This window comes from Cervus canadensis, chromosome 3 (genome assembly GCF_019320065.1).
Source record: "Cervus canadensis isolate Bull #8, Minnesota chromosome 3, ASM1932006v1, whole genome shotgun sequence".
Taxonomy (NCBI): Eukaryota; Metazoa; Chordata; class Mammalia; order Artiodactyla; family Cervidae; genus Cervus; species Cervus canadensis.
In genome coordinates, this window is record NC_057388.1 from 71,684,697 (window position 1) to 71,709,201 (window position 24,505).

The window sequence follows — 24,505 nt, forward strand, 5'->3', positions numbered from 1 at the left end:
CTTTTAACACTTGCTCTGAGATTCCCCGTCTCCTCCCAGCATTTCCATCATGGAGGAGGGGGATATCTTATTCATAAACACAGTAACATCTTCCTCTACATCCATCCAGTTAACAGGTGGGACTCACAGCCTATATCCTGGTGCTCTTGGGGGATTGTCTGGTGTTCAGAGGGCTCCCATCACATCAAACTGTTTTAATTTTGAGTGACAGAAAAAAAGAAGCAGATCACTATCCAGCTGTATAGAATGAGAGGAAGAGATCAAACAGCACTGGGAAGAGATGTTTCAGAAAGGCTAAGGGAACCACACCCTCCCTCTCCCATCATATTCCTCTGGTGGAGCGACCGACCTTGGAGGATGAAGAAATCCCTGTAGGGCAGGGATTCAGGGAAGGGGCACATCAGGTATTTTCTAAGAGTTGTGCCTCAACTAATTCAGTAGTAACAACAAAATTCATTTCTGGAGACCCAGATAATCTATATGACACTAAAATTGTGAAAGGATATTCCAAGAATAGTGTGCTACACGGTTCTAATAATCATGGGATAACTGTTCTATATTAAAACCTAGTTGTTGTTTTTTAGGGAAAGAAAAGACTGTAATTGCAACAGATGAATGAAACATGTTCATTAAATATTAGGCAATGGAAATGTTGACACAGTCATTACAGAAGAGCAGCTTCCTCAGAGAACAGTGAAAAACTCTAGATTTAAAGACAGAAAAGCCATTGTTTTCCAGAGAGATGGAAATCTTGGGATGTTAAAGTCAGATAAAAAAATCATAACGGAAAGTATTAGAAAGGATACATAACTTTAGAAGCAAAAACATGCAATTTTTAACAAAGATGTATAATGAACAATATTCATTTTCTTATGAAATACACAGGCAATACTAATGAGAGAGAACCATAGGAAGAAAGGATGATTCAAAGATGCTGGACAATGATAATCGTGAACTCAGCACAAGACATGTCACGGGACCCACTGATGGAGCAGCTGAAGAGCCTTTTCAATTGGATCCGAAAAACCAGATACCAGATTATCCCTCAGGCAGGATTAAGTAACCAACAAGATCCGACTGAGAACCATATTCAATGGTGGCACTAGTGGTAAAGAACCCACTTGCCAACTCAGAAGAAGTGAGAGACACAGGTTCAATCCCTGGGATCAGGAAGATCCCCTGGAGAAGGGCATGGCAACCCACTCCAGTATTCTTGCCCGGAGAATCCCATGGACAGAGGAACCTGGCGGGCTACAGTCCATGGGGTCACAAAGAGCTGGACATGACTAAAGTGACTTAGCAAGGCATGCATGATAAACCATAATGGAAAAGAATATAAAAAAGAATGTATATATATGTATAACTGAATCACTTTGCTGTAAAGCAGTAATGAGCAAAACATTGTAAGTCAACTATCAGTCAATAAAAATAAAATAAAAACAACAATAAAACAAAAAACCAGGATGTCAGGTGGAGCCAGCCTGCCTCAGATATGACAGCCTTCTCTGGAGGCAGATCAATTCAGTGCTGTCTTTCTGGGGAGCACCAGGCTTTTTCAACCCTAAGCCTAAGTCTTGACTCTTTCTCTCAATCAGAACGAAGGCTGCTATAAAGCACAGGAAGCTCAGCGTGGTGGTTTGTGACGACCTAGATGGATGGGATGGAGGTCGGGTGGCAGGGAAGCTTAAGAAGGAGGGGATATGTGTATGCATATGACTGATTCACTTTGTCATACAGCAGAAATTAACACAACAAGGTAAAACAATTATATTCCAATAAATAAATAAAAGTAATTAATACAAAAAAGAAAAAAAAAAAGAACGAAGTCAATTTCTCAGACCTGAAACTTCATAACACATGCTCACCCCTTAGATGGAGCACTGTGACACCTTTCCTTACCTTCTGAGATTTCTTTTAATTTCTTGCTACTTTATTTCCGAAGTTTTCTTTTCTCAAAGTGTTTAAGAACTCTTTTTCTCCTTAACTCTTGTCTCTGAGGTGACTAGTAACACCTCTGCATGGGGGGAGGGGCATGGGACTGAGGATACATCTGGGGAGGGCAGCTTTCCACACCCTGCATGTGGCAGCCCCAAAGGTCTGTGAACTGCTTCCTTGGTTCTCACACCGAGGAAAGTATGTAGGATTGTATCAACCTTCCCCTGTGTGGGCTGCTATGAGGACTGAGTGACTTCACACCTGCACAAAAGGGAAGAGTGCGAGCATTTGCTATGAGGATGGAAATGATCCTGGTCATACAAGCCACTGGGTGAGAAGGAGACAGTGAGCTCTTCTCGCTGTCTCCAAGGATCCAAGCTTGCACACGAGGATGGGGATGGGTACTCCAGAGAAAGGATGTCCCAAGAGAAAGCAGGAGGATAAACATGAGCCTCGGGAGTCCCAGGTGGGCAGGGCTGGTGGGCTAGATGCTCCCTTAACTTCTCCAGATGCTTATTATAAACACCACACACGGCTGGTGTATTATAGTTGTGATCCAACAACTGAAGGCAAGACCTCAGCCATCCTGGAGGGATACAGACTCTCACTCGCCAGGAACATTGCTCCAAGTGCAAGAACCCAGAGTCAGGTTGATTCCTGGAAGGACATGGGTAGTGACTGCTGTTGGCATAGAGGGCCTACGGCGAATGGGGTTTCTCATGAAAACAGAGTGAGAAAGGCCAGGAAACACTGTGGGGATGAAAAGGCTCAGGGGTGAGAGGTTAAAACCAAACATTGTTGGTCCTCCCCTGGCCCTGCTGCAGAGTGTACACCTGGTGATGATGTAGAAAGTTCCAGAGCCCCAGAGGCTGCTGCTGGGCTGACCCTAAGTGACAAAGCCAGTCATTCAGTGGCTGAGGACCTGTCTGTAAGATCATTTCTGAATAAAGAAAGAGCCACACACTCACACACTGTTTCCACCAGAGAAAAGTAGTCTTGGCCCCCCAGCTGCAGCATCACACTGAAGCCTACACTCAGAAGGGCAGTGGGTGCTGGGCCCGGGGTCTTGGAGCCAGGGCAGGACGACAGTGCTAGAACTCTGAGGTCAGTGTCCTGGTTATCCAAGAAGCATGGTGGAGACTGTGCTGTGAATGGGCCTTTGTCCCACAGTCCCCTGGCCCGTTCATCCCTCAGCCACAAGGAAAGGAGGGATGGCCTGCCTCCTTGTGGGTGAGTCCTCATTACCTCCCAGCACAAAGCTTTCCTTTCTAAAACCCAATTACGTAAGCCTCCACACTGGCTCAGGGGCCCCCAGACTTTCACAGGAAGATCAGATAACAAGGGCACTCAGCAGAGGGCCTCCGATGGGACAGGGCAGGCCCACCGGAACTTTAGTTGTCAAAGAAGACGTTTCAAGGTCACTAGAATCCATTGTTCTGCTCCAACAACATCCTTCCTCCTCGCTGAGAAAGCCTTTCTCTGCCTGTGGCCCAGCAGGCCCTTGTTCATGAGAGCCCCTCAGCTCCTTAGTGAGTCCCCGGGGGTCATGCTCACCACTCCAGCCTGTGTGCTGAACTCCTCCTCCATGAGGGGCCTGGATCATATCTCGGAGGGTCTCTGTCTCAGCCTGTGTCTCTGTCTTGATCTCTACCTGTTTTTGTCACTGTCTCTGTTTCTCTTCCCAGGAGAAAATTCTCTAGCAAATTTGCTTCTCAAGCAAAGGCTAAGAATCCCTGCTCCAGCCTCTGGAAGCAAATGCATGGGCGTCACAGCTTTGGGGTGTCCAGGATTGGGGGCCTGTTGGGAAGGGTTAGCCATGGACCATGCAGACCAAGGAGAAAGTGCTTCATGGAAAATGCAGATGTCAATCTTCACAACACCAGCATCAAAAGTGTGCTAGTCACTCAGTTGTGTCCAACTCTTTTGTGACCCAATGAACTGTAGCCAGCTGGGCTCCTCTGTCCATGGGATTCTCCAAGCAAAAATACTGAAATAGGTAGCCATTCCCTTCTCCAGAGGATCTTCCCAACCCAGAGATTGAACCCAGATCTCCTGCATTACAGGCAGATCCTTTACTGTCTGAGCCACCAGTGAAGCCACCAGTTTCTTGCCATCAAGAAACTCAGCAAATCCCCAATCTTTGGACCTCAGTTTCCTCATTCATGTAATGGGTGTACCAGTGGTTCATAGGACACTTGTGATCATCAAATAAGGAAAAGGGAGGGGTGTGAACACCTCTGTGAGTTTCTACATGGAGTGGAGTCTCTGCAGTATTGGCAGAACCCCCAAACCAAACTGCTGAGGAGCTGAGTATGAAAGGAGGAGCCCTCTCAGGCTCAGGGAAGGGAATTGCATGCCAGGAGTGAGGGATGCTGAGGGCATGATGCGTCTGGTACGGGGGTCCCAGGCTGGGAGCTCAAGGAGCTAAAACGAGGATGAGATGGGGTCTGCACAGAAGACAGAGTTGCAGCTCATCTCGGAGTAGAAGGAGATGTCCTAACAAGGACGACAGAAGAGAAGCAGCATGGAGCAGGAGCACAAGACTGGGAGGAGGAGGGGCTCCACCCTCAGGGTCACAGCGTTGTCCTCCGGAGCATGCGCTGTAGGAGGTCCACCCAGCCGTCTTGCAGCTCTGGGCCCCGTGCATTTAGGTACAGTTCTTCCTTCACCAGAGTGTTGAGAGCTGCTAATGGCAACAGATGGGAAGAAACACTTCTGATCACTGTCACCGTGTCCTCGTTTACTTTCATGTCCTAGATGCTTATCAGTAGCCAGGTAACCATCGCGAGAAAAGATGAGCAGAATTTGCTTCCTGAGGGTAACTAGCCCATCATTTGGTTGCTTCCGGTGCCAGTGCTGATGTAAGCAGTGCAGCCACATCTCAAACCTGCCCTTTCATGACCACACTGGATCCTAGTGTCTGCTCAGCCCTGACTGACAGCCATCTGTGTGCTCTTGTGACCCTGTTCACCAGGGCAGACACCGTCCTGATTGCTGCCCAGCTTTCTTTGCGCTGATTTGTTCTTTGCTTGCTTAGTTTTCCTGAAGCAAAGAGGATCTTAGCCCCCGTTGCCTGGACTTGGAAGCTGCATCACCAGAGGTTCCTGAGGCTTGAAGATGCATTAACAATGACTTTTATTCTCTGTGTTCTGAGCCCTTTTGACATCTTGGGGCCTTGTTGGCCCTGGAGGGTTAGCCCTCTGAGGTTTAACCAATTCCTAGAGAGAGTGAACAACTCTCCAGCAATTGTGTCTTTTATATTTGCAAACCAACCAATGTAGAGCCTACTACCCACCCCCAGCCACCTTTTCTATCAGATTCTCATACTCTGGTCCACCACTCCCTGCCCTAAGCACTGCAGGGTCAGACAACTCGGACATCCTGATGCTCCCAGAGCCCGTGGAAATTATTCACACCAGCCAGTCCCGAGCCTGCTGGTCTACATTGCCCACCCCTTCCAGCAGAAGCCATTGTAAAGGCAGTTGTCCATTCTGTCTTTCCTCCATTCCCCCTACAACTGGCCCGTGATGCTTCCCTGTGGGACCCTTACTGCTGTGGCATGTCCCTTTGTCTTGGGATCTGTGAGTCTGTGAGTCTCTGTTTTCTGTGGCACTTATCTCTTGATCTGTCATCCTTACCATACCTGAATAAAATCAATGGTGTGGCTGTGTGTGTTAGTCGTTCAGTCATGTCCGATTCTTTGTGACCCTTTGGACTGTAGCTCTCCAGGCTCCTCTGTCCATGGGATAAGAATACTGGAGTAAGAATACTGGAGTGGGTTGTTATGCCCTCCTCCAGGGGATCTTCCCAACCCAGGATTCAGACTTGCATCTCATGTGTCTCCTGCTTTGCAAGTGGATTCTTTTAACTGCTGAGCCATCAGTAACAGTTGCCAAGACTACAGAAAGCCCTTCAGCCCCATCCCCACCCCACTGTCTTTGGACTAGCACTGACCTTTGTTGCTGGAGTTGATGGGTGCAGACAGCCTGGGGAGGCCCGGGTGTCCCCACTGCCTCTGCCCATTTCCTGCTTCCACTTCTCTTCCCTTGGAGCAGACCCCTCATGGCCTTCTCCACCTTCCCAGTTTCCCCTCCCAACATCCTCAGTCCTTCCCCGGACCTCCGCCACCAGCTTCTCCCCTGTGTCTGTCTGGTTCTTATGCTGTTTGTCTCCTGAGAATCTAGGCTGGTAACAAAGGGAGTGGACATTAGCAGGGCTTGCATTGGGAAACCCAGAAATGGTCGACCTCCAGCTGGTTCCACGTCAGGGCTATGTGGGGAGGCATGTGTACCCGAATATAGATTTCTATCACCACCCTACCCTGTGATGGCTTCTCCACCTGGGGCAAGGTGAGGCCTGGGGGTGCGGGGAGCACAGTGCGGGCCTGTAATGCTGGCCTGCCCCCTGGGCACTACTGCTCATGTCCACCTGGCCCACCCCCTGCCTGGCCCCAAGCCCCAGGCCACTTCTTTGCTCTACAATTTATCAGAGCCTGTCTGAGATATGACCCTGGCTCCCTTGAACAAGAGCAGGGTCTTCCATCTGAACTCATTGCCCTCTGTCTTTGGGTACAACTTGGGTTTGGGGAACCATGGTCATATCTCAAGGCTGGAAGAGAGGAGCCAGGAGGGTAAAGTCAGTGTGCTTTGGATGGAGGGCAGAACATGAGGGTCCCATGCGGGAGCCCAGGGGCTGCACACCCAACTCCACCTCTAGCTCTGTCTCACGTGTCCTGGGAAGAGTCTGGCTTCCTGGAGGCACACGTCACATTCCAGTCATGCATTCCCACCCTGTTGGTATTCTCACATTCCCCACTCTATGAAGTAAATGGATGCCATCGACGGCCACGTTTCCCATCCTACTCCCACGCTGGGTGTGCAGGGGGCTGAGCCCTGGAGAGTGAGGCCAAACAGCCCTCCTCGAACTTTGGCTACAATGAGACTCAGTTTCCTCAACTGTCCTACAAGCTGGTGGGAAAAGGCATCCCCAGGCTCTCTTTCTGGCTCATACTCTCTCAACTTTGCCATGACGTCACATAAGCACTGGCCTCCCTGTGCTGTTCACAATTTCCATCCACTGGGAGGGGTTGAGAAGACCATTTTCCAATGTAATCTGTGCCTTTTTCACAAGTGTGTCTTCCTCTGCACATCACACATCCCTTCCCAGCACTGTCTAATCCTCCCCAACAGCTCCTGCTCTGCTGAGACGGCCAGGCCCAGAGACTTTCAGGGAATCGCCCAGGGTTCTGCAGGCTAGATTCAGCTCTGCTCAATCCCACACATCAGTCCTTGGAGCTCTGCCAAGAGCAAGGCTCACCCTTGTCATAGAGCCACGCGGGCAAGGGCTGTAGCCTGTGTTGGTTGCTCCTAAGGCTCCTTGGGGCCCAGATAAGCTGTGACAGTCTCACTGGCTGCATGGCCCGGAGGCCCCATGTACGCTGACCCCTGCACAGTTCCAAGGAGCTGGTGGAGGAGAGAGACAGAGGCAGCACTGGGTCAGGAAGGTGGGGAGAAGGGTAGGATTTAGCAAGCAGCCTGGGAGCACCAGCCCTGTTTCTGGAGTTGGCAATACAGGGACACAAATATGGCTTCTGTGGGATACACGACATAAATTGGGGGTTTGGGACTGACCTTAGGAAACAGACAAAAACTGTGAAATCAAAATTAGGGCACGGATCCCAGAAAGGGTAACAATCCAGAGTTCCATTTGCTTCTAGATAACCATCTGGGTGAGCAGGAGGTAGGAAGTCTCATCCTGGGGCACCTGCATTTCAGGGGAGCAGGCAGCAAACACAGACATTCAGGGAATCCTGCTGAGGAGGGAAAGGAGTGGGGGTCTCAAATGTGGGGACCCCTGTGCAGGGGGACATCAGCCCAGGGGAGGAGCCTGGACAGAGGGCAGAGCAGATGGGGAACCCAGACTGGCTGATCAAGGTAACTGTGGGGGTCAGGCCCAGAGGCCGGGATAGAGAGAGGGAGGGAGAAGAGACAGGGGAGGGATGGGTTAAACCGAGGGCCGGGGGACCACTGACAGAGAGGGGGAGGCAGGGTTGATCTGACCCGTGTCTCACACCCCCATCTGTCTTTCTCCAACTTCTTACCCCTTCTGTATGTCATCCATGCACTCCATTTTCATAACTTGTAGACACGCCCCACATCCCTCTTGACCATGAGTTCCTGGAAGGGTCAAAACCAAATTCTGAATATCCTACACTCTGGCAAAATGCCTTGCATGTAGTAGTTGCTTATGAAAGGTTTCTATTGAAAATACTATTTAAAAAACTATGTGTGTGCGTGTGTGTGTGTGTGCGCGCGTGTGTGTGTGTGTGTGTGTGTGTGTGTGTGTATATATAAAGCTGGATCACTTTTCTGTACAGCAATAATTAACATAACATTGTAAATCAACTACACTTCAAGGAAAAAAACATTAAACTAAAAAAGGAATTAAAAAAGAAAGGTTTCTATCAAGAGAAAAAGGTATAAACACTGTCCTGAATCATCCTCTCATTCGCTCTTTTTTTCTTCTGAATACTTAATCAGAAATCATTTAGGTTGGAAGACATCGCTCCAGGCAGTTTCTTGCTGTGCAAATTCCTGGAGATAAGTAAAGACATTATCTTGACTCTCTTCAGAGGGAGGCAAACACTGATTCCACTCACTAAGGCATCTAAAATACCTCGTGCCCTGGGCTGTATTTAGCAACTAGCAGTTTTATTTGGCATCTTCTAGGGAAGCGGTAAAGACTCTGAAGACTCCAGGGTGGGGTGGAATGGGCCACTCCACGGAGAGGTACTTGGATGGGAGGCAGTGTCAGGACTTGTCTCAGTGTGGGGTCAGTGCAGGAGGCGTAGAGCCTACGGTCCCCAGCACACTTAAATGAATGGAAGATAGAAATGTAGCATTTCTGATTTTAAAGTTCAGAAGATACTTCTCTGATGTATGATTTTTTTCCCAAATAAAAAGATGTGGCTGAAAGTGCAGAGTCAAGGACAGAGCAAGTCAGAGCACCCACTGTGGGCAGCCTGGGTCCTGACCGTGTTGTTCCCCCTCACCCCCCACCCCGGTTCCACAGGCTGGCCCGCCAGCTCCACAGGGACCTTGGGAAGGGCAGCGTGGGAAGCAGAAAGGAAGCCAGATTCCTGTCGAGAGAGCCCCGTGAAGGGGCCTGGGGGCTAGCTGAGTGTGTGTGTGTGTTTAGGTTTTAGGAGCTGAAGCTAGAGCCTGCTTTTCTGTTATGAGTAAAGGGCAGCAGAATATAGACATGCCCAGGAGAGTCAAGAATGGATGGAACGTGTGGAATGATGCAGGCTTCTGCTGCTTTTCCCAACCCACTGACTTGATAGATGCCACCCAGGCTGCCCCAGGTGATGTGGGGGTCCATCCTCTGTCTCCCCCCTTCCCACAAGTGCTGAGTTCAGGGAAGCACCTGCCATCCCACCCTCCATCAGCCTCTGCTTCTAGGGGATCCAGCCAGATGCAGGGACATTTCCTCATGTCAAGGATAAAGGGAGACTTCTAAAAGCCTCTGAGAGCAGGCAGGAAAATTCATTATCTGTAGAACGATGAGAATAAAGTGGGCTCAGCCGTCAGCCACAGAGTGTTCTGGAGGAAAATGTTTGCAAGCCTAATACTCCTGACACAGCTTCACTGGAGCTCATCTGTGGTGGGGCGAAAGGGGAGGGGAGAGTGAGGAGGAGGGCATGGGAGGAGGGGGAGGAGGGAAGACATACATACAGAGTCTCAGGAAACTTACCAAGCACAGAGTCTTTCTGAAAACATTATTCAAGATCGTAAACCAGCAAAATAAAAGTCATTCTAAAAGGAGGGCAACACGTTGGGTGGAAGAAGCAGTCAAGGCAGATTCACAAACCATATTGTTATCTCTGCATAATTATTATTGTACAACGCAGAAAAGAATCCAAGGCTAAATCTTCAGATAAGCTCAGTTTGTTAGTGTGAAGCTCTTAAAGCAAAATGTAGGGAGAAGGGGGAAAAGGGGGACAGCAGAGGGAGAGGGAGGCAGGATAAAGGAAAAACAAGAAAGGAAAATAGAAGGATGAAGGTTTCCAGGGAGAGGGAGGCAGGGAGGAGATGAGAGGAGGGGAGCAGGTGTGGAGGAGCCACCTGGAGTTTCTAAAGCAGACAGAATTACAGGAGAGGTGAGAGCAGCGCTTTTGTGTCTTGCATTAAGGAGAGTCCTGACAGAAAAAGTCTGTCCTCCCTGTGACCTTCCGGCCTTGGCAAAGTCACCTCAGGACCCAGGTGGAGTGAGCGGACAGGACACATGGGCAAGAGAAGGATGCCCACTGCGGGGGAGGGGTGGGAGGGAGGAGGTCCTCCCCCGTCCCCCTCCCCTCTCCCAAGCCCTGCACCTTCTCCCCCAAAATGAAGGTGAAGTTGCCCCTTTATCTTGTCCTGAATGCAGCTGTGCTCACAGCGATATCCACTCCTAGGATGAGCCTCACGAAGGTCCCTCACATTAGCCTGGAATCAACCATGAGGGGCTGACACCTTTCAGAAAGAGGGACAATCTAGAATTTTCTACTGGTTCCTACCCTGCCCAGGTGTTCAGGACAAAATCATCGTAAATAGCCACACATTTGCAGAATGACTTCCTCTTGCCAATGGGTTCTTTCTCACTAAAATGCCCACATTACCTTAATTTCCCTGATGGAGCCAGGGATACACTCTATGGTATGACCTGGCACATCCCTGTTTCATGCTGACCTGGCTTTGAAGAAAGTCAGAGAACATCAGGTGAGAGGAGAGACCAGAAATACCTGCCGAGACATAGGTGGGAGTCAGGGTGTGAGACTGGCATGATATATGAACTCAGCCTGAAGAATCTTCATGAAAGTCCTTCTCTCTCAGCCAAACTTGGGCAGAGCAACTCCTGATGCCCTCTGATTCATCTGACGCAGACTCAGGACTGTCATGGACCCTGTGTGGTTTTATCTTGTCCCATGTACTCAAAGTGGTCATGGGTCCTTAAAAAGAAAGGTGACCAATGGCTGTGTGTCAGTAATATTTCGGCCCTGCCAACTGGGGTAACCTAACATTTCAACTCACAAAACCCAGAAGTCTGACAACCACAGGAAGGGCCTACCGTCATCCACAGCTGGGAAGCGCCTTGTCTGATGACTGTGAGATTCCCTCAGGCCAGGGGAGCAAGTAGATGAGCGCGCTGGTGTCCTGTGAGCTGACGGGGAAAGGGAAAAAGTCACAAAATCACAATGCAGTTCCTACACTCAGGGTTTGCACAATCTTTGGAGCACATGCGTGCATGCTCAGTCATGTCCAACTCTTTGCGACCCCATGGACTGTAGCCCACTAGACTCCTCTGTCCATGGGATTTTACAGGCAAGAATACTGGAGTGGATTGCCATCTCCTACTCTAAGGGATCTTCCTGACCCAGGGATCAACTCTGAGTCCGTTGTGTCTCCTGCATTAGCAGGTGGATTCTTTACCACTGTGCCACCTAGGAAGCTCAGTCTTTAGAAGCAGGGAGTCAGATGGGCAGAATCAACCCTAAAGAGAAGCAGATGAGTAGAGAGACCCAAAGAGAGATGTTCTGGGTCAGCTCTTCTCTGACCTGAGCACCTAAATGGACCAAGAGACTGAGAAGGGTTTAGGCAGCCTCGGGGATCCCAAGCAATCAGCACAGCCCTGTAAGACCCAGAATGTGTTGGAAGCCTCGTGTTTCATTTCAGAAAGGCACAGGGGCAACAGAACCTCACCAACAGCCAAGGCTCAGAGAGAGATAAGTGCAGACTGACACCTGTGCTAATGTAAGGCCTGGGGAAAGGAGCTGACCTTATGCCTCCATTTTCTCATCTGGAAAATGGGGATATAAATAAGAATAATAGTAATAGTAATAAAATACCTTCTTGCAGGGGTTGATGTGTCAGAACAGTTCCTGGTACACAGTGAGCACCATGTGTGTATCTGTTAAATAATCCAAGATATGTAGACACTATTTCTCACTGATTGAGTCATTATTCCCAACCATATCCTATGCCCAGGCCTTTGAGGAATCTGCTCTTCCAAGTCTTGCCCAGGCACACTCAGGTGCAGCTACAAGTGAGAAGTGGACTCTGCTTAACTTTCCACAGGCTGATTCCAAGCATGTTTGTGGGATCAATAAGCATTTGTTAAAAAAAAAAAAAAAAAACCACTAAAGCAAACTTAAGCAGGTATGTGATATTTTAACATGCTGTTTGTACTGGAACTCCCTGAAAGATGATGCAATCTGCAGTGTTGCACTGATTTTGCTCAAGAACAGATAAAAACCACCACCAGGAAACCCCCATACCTCACTGCAATCCATGATGGAAGAATTCAGAAAGGCCAGGTGCTCAGCTGGGCCTGTGGAGGCAGGGGTTGTTGGAGAAAAGGAGACCCATGTGCCCTGTTGGTGGGACTGCACAGTAGTTCAGCTGCTGTGGAAAACAATATGGAGAATCCTCAAAATTTAAAAGCAGCATGACCGTATGATCCAGCAATTCTGCTTTGGGGAATGTATCAAAAAATGTAAACACTAACTTGAAAATACAAGTGTACTCCATATTCATGGCAGCATCATTTGCAATAGCCAAAACATGGAAATTAATAATATTCCATAATAAATATTTGTGTCCATCAGTGAATGAATGGATAAAGTTGTGGTGTAGATGTAAAATGGAATATTCAACCATAAAAATGAGGAAATCTTACCATTTGCAATAACACAGTTGGACCCTGAAGGCATTATGCTAAGTGAAAGTCAGAGAAAGACAAATACTGTATAATTTCACCTATACGTTGAATCTAAAAAGAAACAAAGCCACAAACAAATAGAACAAGAGATCAACTTTGTGGAAACCAGAGATGGAGTGTGAAGGGGGAAAAGGGAATTGGAGAAAGGTGGTCAAAAGGTATAAACATACAGTCATAAGATAAATAAGTACTAGGAATATAACATAAACGTGATGACCAAAGTTAACACTGCTGTATGATATGTAGGATATTTGTTTTTAAAAACTCCTAAGAGTTCTCATCACCAAGAGTATTTTTATTTTCTTTATATTTTATCTATATGAGATGATGGCTCTTAACTAAATCTATTTGGTAATCACTTAATGATGTAAGTAAATCAAACCACCATGCATCAAAACATACATCTTAAACTTACACAGTGATGTATGTTAATTATTTCTCAATAAAACTGAAAAAAGAAAAAAAAAGAATACTTACCCCTTGGAGAACTCTTAACCACCCCGGACTTTAACCCAGGACTCTGAGTTCTAGTACTATAGTAGTATATGCGTTTTTGTAGCTCTAGCATAAGGGCTGGCATAGACTAGATGCTAAATAAAATAAAAGAAGAAAGTAATGCAAATCTAAATGCACACAGAAAGGAAAGCTGGAAGAACTCAGGACACAGTGAGGAGCAAACTCAATGTCAGAGGAGCAGTCAGGGTAGCGAGCCGGCGTCAGAAAGACTAAGAATGTGGTTAAAATCCAGGTCCAGGTTCTAACAGTTGGGACACGAGAGCATGAGTAGGCAGCTCCAAGCCAAACCGCTGCTATAGTCTTGGCTTTGAAAAACCGAAGGGCACTCCTTAGTCTTGAGATGTAAGGAAACTTACACTGACTGGACGTGGAAGAGGTTAATCTGCTTATTACTAGCTGCATCCCCTGCAGGGAGCGGGGTAGGGTGGCTTAGTCTCTCTAGGTCTCAGCTTCTAGTTTATGAACTTGGAATCAACTTGAGAGAACACAATGTAAGAAGATTCCTGATATAAGATAAGTTGTCTCTACTGCAACCCTGCCGTTACTTTTGGTGGGACCCAAGGGCATCTGGGGCCAATGGGGTTGGAGCAGGACCCAACGGCTAGCAAATTTCATGATGGGAGGAGAGAAGAGAAAGACACTCCAGTATGAAGCAAACTCCTCCCACCTTGGTTCCTGGACTGTCTGGAGTGATCCTATCTGAAGAGAGGAGTTGGACCTCTGAGTCCATTTGCCTGTGTTTCTCAAGGATGAATAGATGGGGATCTACAGGAAGAGAGGTCATCGGGAAATGACTGCAGGTCCCACCTGTGTTTCATAGGCCACAAGGACGCTGAAAATGATCTAGAATGACCTCAGCTGACAGCTCAGCCTTGCCAGCCATAATCTTAATTCACATGTGATTCTGTTTTAAGCACATATTTGCCTTCCTCTTTATTCCAAAGTTGGAACCATTTAGAGTTGCATTATTAGTCATTATAAGATATTTGCATGCTTATTTGTTGAGTTTTTAAAAGCTTTTTTCTTTTTAATTTATGGGAGCATTCTGATATTGCACTGAAGTGCTAAAAGGATTCAGTCTGCTGATACTGTGATTTTTTTCTTTATTTTTGACACCGTGATTTTAGGCCAGTGAGGCCATACTGGACTTCCAACATGTAGAACTGGAAGAAAATAAATTTGTGTTCTTTTAAGCCTTGAATTTTGTGACATTAACAGAGCAATAGGAAATTAGCACACAACGTTTCTTTTTTAGACTGTAACATTTTCCTAGGAAAGAAAATTTTATTAACAGAACAAAATGCTCATATTTCACAAGGACAGGGATTTGTAACTGGATTTTCCTCATAGTTATCCCTTATGGTAAGTGTAAAATCTGAAAATTTACTTCTCATATTATTGGGATTACTGAAAGTAATATTGTATGGCTATCTCTTTAAAGCAAATAGTTAAAATTATACTTTGGATAGGCAGTAAATTTGATCTGAGAAAAAGGAAAAAGTTAGAAGTATTAAGTGCCAAGTACTACCAAGAGCACAGCAAATGCCTTCAACATTCATCCTTGACCTTGGCGCATCATTACTTAAGAACATAAAATGGCTCCCTGGAGAATATAGTCCAGTCTTCTCAGCATCACGAATGATGAGCTCCAAGAAAGGTGTGAACAAGGCGTTGAATGTTCTCTCAATTTAACAAATGTTGAATGAACTGCTCTCTACTCCAGACTCTTTGGAGTCTGCCAGAGGCTAGGAAAAGAGCAATAAAAAATAAATATCTCTTAATTTCAAGTTAGTCTGTTAATCTAAGAAGGGAACCAGATATGCTAAAAGACTCAGACACCAGTCGGTCAGTGTCCCACCCCTCAGTGAGCTGACTGCTTTTTGATACAAATGAAATCACTTGTTTTGTTTCCGCAGCAAATCCCATTAGCTCCAGCATTCCAGGATTTCTCTAGGAGGGATCCCATCTTGTAAGATCCACAATGCCACCTCTAGACTCTTCTCCTGAGCATTGCTTCACAGATCTACCTTTATCTCTATCAGCCGAGCCAACCCCAGACTTCTTTTCCCTCTTTTTTTTTCCCCACTAGGGCTTAGTTTTGTTTCCTTTACTCTTCAGAGAAGTTCCCTTGGGCATGTGGATCCTGTTTTTCAGCCGGATTCCCAGATTCTGGAGGCTGCTTCGAGCCCACTGGCCTCGTCCAATCTCAGCCTCAGGATGGTGGATGGTGAGTGTCTCTCTGCAAACGTTGTCACAGTGCAATGTGGAGCCCCGCTTATCATCACATCTAATCCAGTCTGTGACCCTCCAGGAAAGTGAACTAAAGACGGTGATATTTGGCTTGAGTGTTAAAGCGTGAGGACACTATATAAAGATGAAATGTCAGAGAAAAAACTGTAGAGAAGGGAAGAGAAGAAGTTGGTATGCAATAGGGGGCAGCATAAACAACAGCCAGGCCACAACCTCTGTGATGAGAGGGAGAGAATGCTTTTACTGCTGCCAGATGCAAACTGAGAACCAAGCAGCAGTGAGAAGCAGACTATAAGTTCATGGTACCAAGGAGTTTGGACTATATGCTGTCCATCTCTAGAAACCCAGTGAATGGTCTTCAGTAATGATGTAGCACATCAGCATGCCTGTCTGTGGATCACTGGTGTGTGGCTGTAAGAAGAATAGAATTGAGAGATGAGCTGGAAGTTGTTCAGTCGGGTCCGACTCTTTGAGGCCCTATGGACTGTAGCCCACCAGGATCCTCTGTCCATGGGATTCTCCAGGCAAGAATACTGGAGTGGGTTACCATGCCCTCCTCCAGGGGATCTTCCTGACCCAGGGTCAGATCCACATCTTTTATGTCTCCTGCATTGGCAGATGGTTTCTTTGAGCTGGGAGCCAGGACAAGTTAATTTGAGTGACAGCAGAGCTGAGAGATGAAGAGAGTTTCTACCAAGAATCCTAGAAGGAATGAAAAAAGGACAATTTCAAGAAATATTTAGGAATTAAAATGAGTAGGATTTGGGGATTTATTACATATGCCAGTAAAGAATGGGATTACAGTCAAGAATGAGATTTAATTTTCTATCTTCAGTGACTAATTGGGAAAAGGCCCAGGAAATGACACTGGAACTTCACAGATAAAGGAATAGTAAGGAATTTGTTAATTACTTAGGACATGGGAAAATACAGTAGTGTTGGGTCCAAAATATTTATCATCACCCTAATGAGATGCAGTGGCCAGTGGGTGTCACAAGAGGAAGCTCCAAGTCTGGGCTGAAAGGCACATGTGTGGATCATGAACATGGAGCTGAGGCTGTCATGTAAACACAGCGACAGCACTTAAGAGGGAAGCACATTTCCAAATGACTCATGAGTCAGAGAACAATCTCAAGAGTAACCCTAAAATATTTCAAACTATATTAAATTAAAATACAATTTAGCAAAATTTGTGAGATACAGCAAAGCACTTCTTAGAAGCAAACATCATATTGATGCATATATTAGAAAAGAAGAAATATCTAAAAATCAATAATCTACCTTAGGAAACCAGTAAATAAGAGGAATTTATGCATATAGCAAGCAGGAGAAAAGAAATACCAAAAATTAGAGCAGAAACCGATAAAGTTAATAACAGGAAAACAATAGAGAAAAAAATCAATGAAATCAAAAGTTGATTCTTTGAAAAGATAATTAAAATTCAGACTCCACTAGCCAGCCTAATCAAGAAAAAGAAGAAAAAACACAAATTACTAGTATTAGAAATAAAAGAGAAATTATCAATACTGGACCCGTGGTTGCAAAAATGTTAATAAAGGAAAAATACAAAAAGCTCCATGCCCACAAATTTGATATCTTAAATGAAATGGACCAATTCCTCAAAAGACACAAACTAAACACACACACATAAGGAGATACAGGTAACCTGAAATTCTAAAATCTATTAAGTTGATGGATTATAAGCTTCCCCTGAAAGAAAAGTGTCAGCCTCAAAAGCACCAAATTGTTTCAATGGTGAATTCTGTCAAACACTTAAGGAAGAAATTATACCTATTCCCTACAGTATCTTCCCACAATAGAAGCAAAAGGAACACATCCTAACCTATTTTATGATATCAGTATTTGCCCATTACCAAAACTAGATCAAAATATTACAAGTAAAGAAATCCATAAATCAATATTTCTCATGAAATTGGGCACAAAAAGTCATCAATAAAATACTAGCAAATCAAATTCCAAAATGTATAAAAATAATTATATACCACAACCAAGCAAGATCTATTTCAAGTATGCAAGATTTGTTCTACATTCAAATATCAATTCATCTTTATAACCATTACTTAATGTCCATAATCAACTAGTCTATAATCTATCATATCAACAGGTTAAAGAAGAAAATTATTATATCATCATAACAACTGATGCAGAAAAAACATGTGAAAATATGCAGCACCCATATGTGATGAATATTCTTAAAAAACTAACAATAAAGGGGAATTGCTTCAACTTGATATAAAACATTTATAAAAACTTGCAACCAGCATCTTACAGGGCCATTAATAGGAACCAATTACATGGGCATGTAAGATGTTAATAACAGAAGAAAATGATGTCAAGTAGATGAAAACTCTCTACTCTGTTTGCAACTTTTCTGTAATACAAAATTATGCTAAATATAACAGTTTATTCTTTTTTGAAAGAAGGTGATATGGTCCATTCTTTAGTAGAGAAGAGAAGTATTATCCTAGCTAATTATAAAGCAAGGCAGAACATAGAATAGGAATTGTTCTGTGGGCCTTCAGTGGTGGAATTCTAATCAGCTTGGGAAAACAAAGTTGAGAAATTTTAAACTCTGTATAAAAATTCAAAGCATGGCTAAAGGAAGTTAAATGAATGCGCTCGGGAGCAGGACATGCAGTCACCAGGGGCGTTATGCGAACAGCAAACATGGGAGTCCTTGCCCGCATGCTGCCTCACCCATAGGAGGGGTGCTGGGCTGTATCTGGGCTTCTGTGCTCATCTGTGAAGCTGTTCCTTAAAAAGACCATTCGCAGGCCACCCATGGTGATACTAATTCAGTAGGTCTGCAAGAGGATCCAGGAATTTTTCTACTTAAAGGGGGTGTACATTTCAGCCCTAAGCCCTTCTGTTTAGATGTTTACAATCACCATTCTTTCAAAGAAATTATTCAAATAGTGGTTAGAATCCACATCCACATCCTTTTCTCCTGACTGGAACTGAGGAAGCCATTTCCCGGTTGGGCATCCTAGACACACATGACTCACTCATCACTTCCCTGTTACAAACAATGCCCCTGCCCTGTCATCTGATGAGTGCAATTCCAGGTACTGATTTCATTTGAACAGTTTCCTCTACGTTTGCACAGCTGCCTATTTGTCATTGTCAACATTTCACTGTCCCTCCATATTTCAACACCCTTGCTGGAGTCACAAGTTCAAGCCTGTGAGCTACACGGGGATTGGTCTTTAAGCTGGTGAGAATGACCCTAGAAGTAGGTTATTTTGAGTGAAAAGTGTAGCTCAAAAATAAGACTTGCATTGAACCATTGTGCTTCTGAAACCTCAGTGGGCATTTAAATTCTATGGATCTTATTAAAATGCTGAAGCTTTTTTAGGAAGTCTAACATGGTGCAAAGATTCTATCCCCAGGTGTCTTGGGTATGCTTGGTCTCTGAGTGACCGTGACGTGACCTCTCCAGGTGATGGGGTGCTGTGTCTCTGACATAAAGCAGTTAGTAGCTCCGGGGGAGTGGATCTTCAGTTACAAAGCAGTACATTATCATTTCTCATTGAATTTTCTATAAAACAGAGACTTGAGCTTAGAAAATTGTGTGTCTTGGTGTGAGAAGACTAAGTCTTCACATGGAGTTCAGAAATGATGAAATGGGAAGAAGGACATGACAGAGCATCAGAATAAACTCATCATTCCCTCCAGGGAATCCTGCAGGCTGAGCAGATGCCACAGGAAAGTGTCTTATCCAACAGCCCCTGAGTATCCAGACAGACTTTCTAGACAGGCCCCTGTCCTGTGAGCAGTTCAGAGATTTGGGAGACACTCCACTTCCTAGAGGGGACTAGGTTTGTTACTACTGTTTAATTGTAAGGTATGGGGTAGGCTGCAGTCCATGGGGTCGCTACGAGTCGGACACGACTGAGCGACTTCACTTTCACTTTTCACTTCCATGCATTGGAGAAGGAAATGGCAACCCACTCCAGTGTTCTTGCCTGGAGAATCCCAGGGACGGTGGAGCCTGGTGGACTGCCGTCTATGGGGTCACACAGAGTCAGACACTACTGAAGCAACTTAGCAGCAGCAGCATGCTATTTAAAAAAATCAGTGTTCTAATTTGTGCTATGAATTTGAAATTCTGAGAGTTCCTGTAGTAAGACTAAAGCAGCCTTGACTGGGTAGATACAAGTTGCATCTCTGGTTCTTCTGTTCAGGTTCTCACCTTCCTAGGAATGTTATAGACAGACACCGAGGACAAGCACACTATATACAAGGACAAGAAAACAGCCTCAGTCCTCATAGAGCTTTCACTCACTCAGAATACCAGCATGTCAATTCATAAATCACAGTGCTGTTCTATATCAAGTTGACAATATACTCAACAGAGATTTTTCTGACTGCCTATAATATGTCAGTCATTTTCTAGACACTTGGAATTAATAAGTGAACTAATAAATAATCAGTTTCAGTTCAGTTCAGTCACTCTGTCATGTCTGACTCTTTGAGACCCCATGGACTGCTGCATGCCAGGCTTCCCAGGCTGATTCTGAAAAAGATTGAAGGCAGGAGGAGAAGGGGACGACAGAGAATGAGATGGTTGGATGGCATCACCGACTCAATGGACATGAGTTTGAGCAAGATTCGGAAGTTGGTGATGGACAGGGAAGCCTGGTGTGCTGCAGTCCACGAGATCACAGTCAGACATAACTGAGTGACTGAACTGAACTGAAATAAATAATCAACAAGAGAAAATCTATGTCCTCATGGAGTTCACCTACTAATGGGAGTGTTGGTTAACAAATGCAAGGAATAAGTAAATGCCCATGAATATGTGCTATGAAGACACAGAGCAAGATAGAGGTTTGAACTCTAGAAAAATGCAGAGAAAGAGAAGAAGGGTCAGGTCCCCATTAACAAGCTGTCTAGAATGGCTTTCTGGATAAAGTGGCATCTGAGGTGGGTTCTCAAAGAAGCTAGATATTTAGAGAAGCTTCCAGAAGACCAGAAGGACCGAAGCATATCAGCCAGAGAGATGAGCACAGGAAAGGTTCATGGAAAACCTCCCCTGTGATTTCAGATGTATCACCTTCATTTATAGCTCAGGAATCTGAGATTAGAAAAGAGAAGAGCTGGGAAAAAGCAGAAACTGCAGATGCAAGGGGTGTCCTGACCTCACCCAGTCCTTCCTCCAGGGCCCAAGTTTGTACTTACATTGAAGAAAAAGATTCCTACTTAAGTATTAAATTCGTCTTCATTTAAGAGAAAAGGATAGATTATATATCACAACCAAGCAAGATTTATGAAGAGCCTCCCATGTTCTCTGTGGCATTATTCACAACAGCCAAGACATAGAAGCAACCTATGTGCCCGTGGACAGATGACTGGATCAGGGAAGTATGGTACATACTGACAGTGGAATATCATTCGGCTTCAAAAAAGAAAGAAAGTCTGCCATTTGCTACAATGTAGATGAACCTGGAAGGAATTCTCCTAAGTGAAATAAGCCAGACACAGGATGACAAACACTGCAAGACACCATGTAGATAAGACATATAAAATAGTCAAAATCAGAGAAGCAGAGAGTGAAATGGTGGTTGCCAGGGACTGGAGGAGGGGAAGTGGAAAGTCTTAGTCTAAGACAGAGTTCAGCATATGCAACATGCATAAGTCCTAGAGACTGATGGCACAGAGTCTATAATTACCAATACTGTATCATACACAAAAGAATTGCTAAAGGGTAAGTCTTATACTGAGTGTTCTCATCACAAAAGAAAATAATAGCAACTAAAGATAGTAGAAGGAAATTTTTGGAGATGATGGTTGTGTTTATGGCATTGATGCTGATGATGGTCTCATGGGTGTATACTTACCTCCAAAACCCATTGAATTGTGTACCTGAAGTATGTACAGTCTATTGTATGTCAACCATACCTCAATAACATGGCTCATTAAAAAAATTTAGGATAATGATCACTTGCTAAATTTATATGAAATTTGGGGTGAAACAATTTCATAATGAATACAGACAAGTCCAAAGTTAATAACAAGATTGCCTCTCTGGAAGAGCAAGTTCAGTCCAAACACTAGGTACTTATCATGGGGCTTGGCAAGTGTCTTCCCTCTGGTGTGGCCATCATTTGAGGGGCAGGCAAGGCCTCTGTGGAGATGAACTCATTGTAATCATGAACTATCAGCTGTCTGTTGAAGATGGTGAGCAGGGTGAAAGCACAGGCTCTCTCCAGGGTCAGTTCCACATGCCAGAACAATTATGCACATCAAAAAATCTATCTGACTATAGCTGAGTGTGTGGCAGCCTCTAGATTAAACATCATGATGATTTGATTTTCAATGTTCACTTTTCTTCCAGATGTTTTCTCATTGCCTATCCTTGACCAAATGGGAGCACATTTATTTGCTAAAAAGTAAATGCTTTCATTTGAGGAAACACATAAATCTTATTTTCCTTTACAAGGATATATGTCTATATGTCTACATAGAGTTGTACCCCCCAAAAGCTAAATAAGAAGCTAATCCGCACCAGACATCACACCACTCCAGGAGCATCTCTTAAATAACAGACAGCATCCTTCATCCCCGTATCCAGCCTTCAGCACAGAGGGAACCTGGACTCCACTGTTCTCAGCCCAGAGGACACAGGAACTGAAAGAAGTGTTCCTGGCATGGGGATGCTGAGAAGGGCAGACTGAATAGATCCATATGCAGACTGCAACGTTCGCTACAGCCAAGGGCCTATGTGAGACACCTGAGGATGGAGTGGTGGGGAGGTACTCGGCTAGGAAGAAAGAGCTGCAACTGTGGCAGAAGAGAAAATTAGGAAGACTAGGTAGCAATGTGTACCCTTACTATTTAAGCAAAAACTGGTTACAAACTGATATTTCCTTTTTTTCCGATTGTATTAAAAAACGTTCTTATCTGAGAAAAATGATAGGAGTTGTTTTAAGATGCAGAAATTATAGGTGATTTCTGAGAGGGGCTTAATCTTTAACAGAGGGTATATTTTAGTTTTAATATGAAAGAAAAAGTGAAAGTGTTAGTCACTAAGTCATGCCCAACTCTTTATGGCCCCATGGACTGTAGCCCACCAGGCTCCTCTGTCCATGGGATTCTCCAGGCAAGAATACTGCAGTGGTAGCCATTCCTTTCTCCAGGGGATCTTTCCTATCCAGGGATTGAACCTAAGTCTCCCATGTTTCAAGCATATTCTTTACCATCTGAGCCACCAAGGAAGCCAGAAAACTACAAATAAAAATGTTAAAGGTACATTAAAGTATATGAAGAAGATTTAAAGGAATTAAGGTAGAGTTTGGTACCTTTCTCACAACTAAGACAAATCAGGCCACTTTGGTCAAAGAGAATACAGAGTACTTCGGTAGAGGATTTCAAGATGAAAACCATGTTCTCATCTGGGTAAATTCTGGTGCCTTTCTGTCCAGAGTTAAAAGCAGACTCTAGATGCTATTTCTAGATGCCCCTCTAATCTGTGATTTCCTGAGTAGTCAAGCCAATTCTCTCAGGTTCCAGGAATTAGCCAAGCCATGGAGCAGACAGAAACAGCTCCTTCCGTATAAGATCTGTTTTCACACCCGTGAGAATTTGCACGCTAAGAAGCAGCATCCTCTGCACTGTCTCCGGTTCTGGGAGAACATGGAACAGCTGTTTGTGCGGGAAAGTCCAGAGTCCTGATCTTCATCCAGGCTACCTCTCACCTTCTGGGCAGCACCACATCCCCACGCCCAGCCGCCGGCCCCACACGTCAGAGTTCAGATGAAATGAGTGTTCCCACAGTAGCTGTGAATAGCCGTTCTGTAAACCATGACATGAAACAGAAATGTGGGTGGTTCATGAAGTCCTTAACATTTACAGGATATGGATGATGCCAAAACTTTTAAGAAGCATTTAGGGACTCGGGCTCCTGGAAAAACAGAAGTGTATTAATAATTCTAATGAAAGGAGACCAAGGCTCTGACAGAATGGAAGGGTCTAGAGATGGCATTGTGAGCGTGGGATGGGAACAACAGTAGTTGTAGATGGTGAAGACGGTGACAAGGATTTTCTGGAGCTGAGAAACATAAAAATGCCTTGAAATTGGAAAACTAAAGGAGTATCTCAAGAAATGGCAAAATCTGGGGCTGGATCTAGAATGTGTGATGGATGTGTGGTGAGGGGGCAGGTAGGACAGAAAAAGGGACCAAATTGAGTAGGGCTGAGAAGCGAGTCTGGATTTCATCCCATCAGAAATGGGGGGCCACGGAAGACTCCTAGGGAGAGCATGGCCCCTTTAGCAGGGGAAGGGCTTGGAAAGCAGAACTAGGGTGGGGGTAGGAGCACAGCCCAAAGGAAAGGTGTCATCTACGAGGCACTGCCTTCCCAGGTGATTCTTGTAAGCTCTTTTATTTGAATTCAAAGAACATCCAATCTTCATGGTGACATTCCAGCTAAAGTTTGCACAGCCCTGATCACAGATGGAGAAATCATACCACCTCGTTTCGGTAACAGGTTCTTCAACTTGAAATATGACAATTTTTCTCAGTGTTCCACAGAGTAAGCTAAACTATCAGGGTCCCAGTTCCAAAATCTGGTTCACTGCAAGCCTTCTTAGAATTAAAAAGCTAGAGAAATTGTGTTATCAATACACCATATGTACTCAAAACAAGCCTTTTGAGGAAGAGCAGGGTCTGGCCTGCAGAGGGAGGGTGATGCCCACAGAACCCCCACAAAGCAGTCACTATGCATCCCCAGTCCAGAAGGGTGAATGCATAGGATGCTACTTAAAAAAAAAAAAAAAATCATATTTTAATAGTGTCACTTTGTAGTTAAAAGAAAGTTGTTAGGAGGAAAGAAAGCCATCTGAGATGGAAACAGAAAAACCGCCTCAGAAAAAGTTCAGTGTCCATGGAGGTGGTGACCTCAATTTCCCAATCATGCATCGAGAGGGAAGTGCCTCCTTCTAGCATCTCTGAGACTGAAGTTTAACAGCCAAGTGACAGTCCCCTTCCAGCCACAGGCAACCAGGTTGGGGGAGGTGGAGAAAGAGTCA